General features: G+C 31.0%; 1 long non-coding RNA gene across 1 annotated transcript; it reads left to right on the top strand.

Moving 5' to 3' along the window:
• The first annotated feature begins 1554 nt into the window (after window positions 1-1554).
• On the top strand, window positions 1555-4095 carry LOC112755878 (uncharacterized). Its single transcript, XR_003179092.2, has 2 exons — window positions 1555-1723; window positions 3830-4095. It is a non-coding gene; the product is annotated as an uncharacterized lncRNA (long non-coding RNA).
• Window positions 4096-6000: the final 1905 nt, after the last annotated feature.

Genomic DNA, 6000 nt, shown 5'->3' with positions numbered 1-6000 from the left:
GAGTTTGTATAAAAATCTCAACCTGCGAATAAAGTTAGGATTTGATCCAAACCTTACTCTATCCTATCTATTGTCACCTCTAGATATTCATAGCAATGTATCCGAAGTAGAAGCCAGTAATAATTTGTATTAGAATATAGGTAAACAATATTTTTTTTAATCTCCAACAAAATTATTATAGCATCTCTGTCCTCCACACATATATAATTCTCATGACACCTTAATTACTTTCTCTTTATAGAAAGTGGGGGAAATCAAAAAGCAAAATAAAAACAATAAGAATAAAAAGATAAAAAAGAGAGAGTCTCCATGATAGACGGTCAAATTAAATAAAATGGGGCAATGCAAATGACATGGTCCCCCCAAATTTCTTTTTGTTAATTTCTTGGCAATTTCGAACAAGATCCATGAAAAATGATTATGGTTTGTGTGGGTCTTATGCCAAGATACAACATTGTTTTCCTTTTGCCACACAATATTGTTGCTTTGCATATGCTTATCAATTGCTTATTGAAAAATCTTTTATTTGGCTATAATAATAATAAATTAAAGTCCACCAATTAATTCATTCCCTCCTTCTTTGACTCTATTTTAGTGACCATACCACATGCACCACAATATATGTTTTTAAGATATTATATAGTGAGATATCAATTTCAAGTTCTAAATTTAAATTTTTAAATAAAAAAATGCTACAAAATCTTTCTCCTTATTTAATCAGATTTTTTAGAGAGTTGTTAGGGTTACAGAAAAAAAAATTAATTACTAAACCAGACATTCATAAATAATAAAAAAAAAAAAGTCAAGAGTCGGTAATTTATATCAGCCAACATTTTTTATTAACAACCTAATATCTTTAGTCCAATAATCTAACACTATATTTTTAGTTAATATTTGTATATATTAATAATTAATTATTAATAAAAAATAATAAATTATACTGATCACGTAGTATTGCTAAATCAAAATACTATATATACATAAAAAAATAGCCACAATTTATTATTTATGTATAAATATATATGGTGTTTGATTCATTTTCAGTATATATTTTGTATTTTTAATACGTATTTTTATACATGTGTCTGGTTTTCTTTATATATATAACATAGTTGGTATAAAATATATGTTAGAATATAAAAAATACATTAAAAATTAATTAAACTATATACATATTTATAAATAAATACATAATAACTTATTTGTAGATGATTTTCGATATACATATAGTATTTTTGAACTTTTTATAATAGAATTCATATATCAAGAGCCCAACCAAACATAAGATGAAAAATCCACAAACACTTATTGTAAACCCCGTTAAATTAGTAAATAATTAGTTAATAAATTAAATTTTAATAAAGAAAATTATAAATATGAATATTATGTTAAATTAGGATAGAGCTCATCAAAACGAGAATTTTGACACTAATTTCAAATAATTTTATACAATATTGGACCGAACAAGTCGAACCGATTGAATCGAGCCCAAACCGGACCAGTAAACCCAACCGGCCCAACACTTAAATGAGCCAAAGCTCATCTTCTCCCCCCAATTCGGAAAAAGTAACGAAGAACACAGCAAGGGGAGGAGAAGGGTTCCGAACCCTTATTCCAATTTCCAATCACCGTAACTTTCCAATCCGAGTTCCGATCACCGCACCGTTTGCGGCTACGTGACCACCGCGTCGAGCTCTACGATTCTATCGGAACAATTTTATAGGTAAGCCACTTTATTACTCTCAGCCTCTTCTTTCCCAAATTTTTCGAAAATTTTATAAGTGGCATTGAATTTTTGCCTCTTTGATGTATTAGGCTCCGATTAGCTTGAGAAAAATATTTACTCTTGTTTATACGACAGTTGGGTAAGGTGAGGATACCCTAACTCTATCTAATTTTCTGAATGTGTGCCTTGGGTATTGAGTTTAGGTGTATGTGTGTTATGAATATGTATTAGGTTGTGTATAAATAATTGGAGTTTGAAATTGTGAATGTTGGAACTTGGTAGAGGTTGAGCACTAGCGTTTTATTGAACTTTTGGGGCTGTGTTTATTTTGGTGAGTTGCCTTAATCACTACGTGAAAATTGGTCAAGGTATGGTTTAGGTTTCTTGCATTTAATATATAATGTTTTGTGAAAATTTAGGCTAGATGACCATAGGATAGGATTTGAATGCATATGTATGTGAAATGGTTTAGTGAAATATGATGGATGAGGTTGGGTTTGAATTTGTTGATGATGTTGATAATGAATTGATAATGTTTGATGAGGTTTGAGGGTAGATGGGTGTTTGTGAAGAATTATTGATGAATTGTGGTTGTAATTGTGAAGTTTATGTTTGAGGTTTGTGTAAGAATGAGATATAATTGATTATAGTAAGTTGTGGAGGTAGTATAGATATAATGTGATGTGTTGACGAAAGGCTGGAGATCTTGAAATGTTAGATTGAAATTGATTTTGGTAAAAATGGAAGTTTAAGAGTTTGGTGAAAAACTTATTTTTGGCCGAATTTCGACGAGTTACAACTTGGTTTCTGGACCCCAGATGATTTCAAACATATTTTAAATAAAAATTAGGTTTATGAAGTTTATGCCGTTTGAAGAACGGATGAAAAATGATTTAAAACGAATAAGTTAAGCGCGTCGGAAGTTTGGATTGGAAATATATAATTCTGCAGTTTTTTTTTAACTTCATTGAGTTTTTTGAAAAACGTACTCCCACACATATGCGTGGCTTGCAATTTTCGCGTACGCATGCACTTCATTCGCGGATTGTCATCACTGCCCCCTTTATATGCGTACGCGAGTAGACTTATGCGTACGCGAAATGGGTCAGGATGTACGTCCACGCGTACGTGTGACCCACGCGTACGCGTGATATGAGGTGCATACACGAGCTGGTCTTTTGTATGCCCACGCGTACGCGTGGCCCCTATTCCAGCAAATATGGTTTTCTGAGTTTTAAACCTAATTTTAAACTTCTAAACCCCTATTTTCATTCTTCTAGTCATAAATAATATTAATAGGCCTGGTAATTAGATGAAGTTAGGAAAAGGAGATAACTTGGAGGTGAAGTAAAGCTGATAAAGTGATAAACTGAATGTATAATGCTATAAAAGATTATGTATAATATTTGGCTTAAGCATTCAAATGATCTGAGATACGAGATTTCTTGGGTAAAATACCGTGGCTTACCACCACATGTACCAGGTCGAAACTTGATACTCTGTTGACCTTACGTCGTAAGGGTGACCGGACACGTATAAATTCCCAGGAATGGTTCCCCATTGAGCAATTGATATTTATATATGAGAAAAAGCCATGCATAGACTCTTGAGGATGCGCGACGAGGGACAATCCAAGGGTTTAGCGAACCGGACTTGTTGGGTTGGCTTGATAACCGACAGATGAGACTCATCAGCCATAGGACAAGCATGCATCATGTGCATATTACTTGAATTACTTGTTTGTGCATTAATAGGGTGTGCCTAAATTTACTTGCTATCTTAAATGTATATTTGTTACCTGCAGTAGTTGTAACCTTCTTATGCTTGCCTTATCTGCTTATTTGTTTGTGATATGTTGTTGGAGATGGAGGTATGGAGGAAAGGCGGTAAGACTTAGAGTCAAGATTAAGTTGAGTTAGGCTTAGGTACTCTTAGAAAACCACCTTTTATGGTTTCTGTTTGATACTCTAAGCTTTATAATATGAGTGTCGGCGTTCTAAGACTGCCTCTGGTATTCCCAGGACCTTATATCTTATATGCGTGGCACCTTTATCATGTTGAGAACTGTTGGTTCTCACCCCGTACTATGTTGTTGTTTTTCAGATGCAGGTCGAGAGGCACCTCGCTAAGCGTCTAGACTTTTGAAGTGGAGTGTTTTTTTTTTTTGGGTTTCTTTCTGATGTTTAATTATGTATTTATGTACTTAGTTTTCTCTCCGAATGACTGGTTTCTTTTGATCCTCTTAGAGGCTTATAGAGAGACAGAGTTTTGTTTATGTAAATTTAGGTTTTGGATATGTATATATATGTGTAAATATTCTCCGGCCAGCCTTGGCTTCGCGGGCTGAGTTAGGAGCTTGTTATTTTGTATTTTTGGCCCTCTATTCCTACTTTTGTTATCTTATGCTTGATAACTATAGTTTTTTTAGTACGCAAGTTAACTCATTTTTTTTAGCATTGCGCTTTTATTTCGCGATTTTTATTTCATTTGTTCTTCAAGGCTCATAGTTTATTATATTATTTCTGCTATTATATGTACACATATTATTTTAGAGGTCATAATACCACACCACCTTTATTTTACGGCTTAAGCGTAAAGTTCCGTGTGGTAGAGTGTTACACCTATATTAGCCAATCCAAATTAATGAAAATGGAAAATAAGAATTTAAGTGTTAAAGTAGAAATTGAGAATCGCACTAAAATTTAAGAATAAAAAAAATTAAAGGATGATATAAAGTATGAAAACTTAGAATTTAAAAATATTATTCCTCTCTTTTTTTTCCTCATCAATGATATCAATATTCAACATCTATCCTCAAAATAATTTTTTAATGACTAATTTACGAGTTGTAGATATTTTAATGGGTGAAATATATTTGGTCTAAAATTTTAAAGTTTTTTTTTTAATGTTTAAAATGAGGATCAAACTCCAAATATTTGGTTAAGTGAAGAAAAAAATAAATCTCTTCCAAATATTTGGTTAAGTGAAGAAAAAAATAAATCTCTTCCATTTCGCTGAAATTTAAAGAGAGTAAAATCTCCCAATTAAATTTATATATTTTTATTCTTAAAATTTAAAATTTTTTATTAAATATATATAACTATTTATGAACATCTCTACTTGTCTATTTAAATTTTTAGAATAAATAATTTTATGATATAATATCATAAAATTACTATGACTAAAAAATCTAAAATTTGATCTTCATTATCTCTAGAAAGATAAAATTTTTTAAAATAAAACAAAAAGAAAAAAAGAATGAAAAATGTCCACAATTTGGGACAAGTAATTTCACAATACTTCTCAGTAAACAATTTGAGAGATTTGTTGCACCACAATATATAGCAGAATGGGCCTACAAAATATTAAATAACCGTGAAGATCCATTGGCATGAGATGTTGAAAGTACAGAAGATGATTGTCTAATTGTTGGTGGAAGCCAGCCTGAGCATGGCATGACGAAAATTGCATCCAAAATTGTTGCAGCCGAATTCAGAGACCAAATGAAGGAGCTTTCTAAATCAAAGGTTTTTCCTTTTCTTAATATAGGGGGCACAATGGGTCATGGGTGTCTTATGTCTTAGTGCTAATAATCAACATAGAGGAAACCAAATACTAAGAGGACATGTGACCTTGACTATGCTGTTGTGTTGTCAGCCCAAATAATCCTTGCTTCTTACAGATTCAATGGCACTTGTTGATTGGGTGTCTATTCAATCTTAATGCAACTGCGATATTTTCTGTTCACTCAATTTCATCGTAATTTTCTTTTATAAAAGTTTAATTTACTGCACTTATTTTATTTAAATGATATTTTTCTAATGTATCAATTTTTTGTTAATGTTGTAAGTGTGACGAGTGTTAAAGTTAGTCTCACATCAAAAAAAATAAAGAAGAATGAGGAGTTTATAAGATGAGAGATCCATTAACTTACTATTTTAAGGTTTTGAGTTGGATATAGTGTACAACGATTTTCATACTACAAGATCTCTCTAGTCTTGGTGATAGTTTCAATTTTGGTTACCATATTTATTTTGTTATTTCACTTTATATTATTACTTTTATGCAGATCCTATTGTAATTGTTCCTCCTAAATTAATTTCTTTGTAGTTGCGTGTTTTTTCTTGAGCTTTTAGTTCCGATGTTAATTAAAAAACATTAAAAATGTTATTTTTATAACAAAATAAATTATTAAAATTAGTTATTAATATATTTATATATAGATACATATATAATTTAATTTATTTTTAATATATATTTTATATTAATAACTG

Source organism: Arachis hypogaea, chromosome 6, assembly GCF_003086295.3.
Source record: "Arachis hypogaea cultivar Tifrunner chromosome 6, arahy.Tifrunner.gnm2.J5K5, whole genome shotgun sequence".
Classification (NCBI taxonomy): Eukaryota; Viridiplantae; Streptophyta; class Magnoliopsida; order Fabales; family Fabaceae; genus Arachis; species Arachis hypogaea.
Note: the sequence above shows the minus strand (reverse complement) of the source record. Positions and strands in the feature narration are given on the sequence as shown.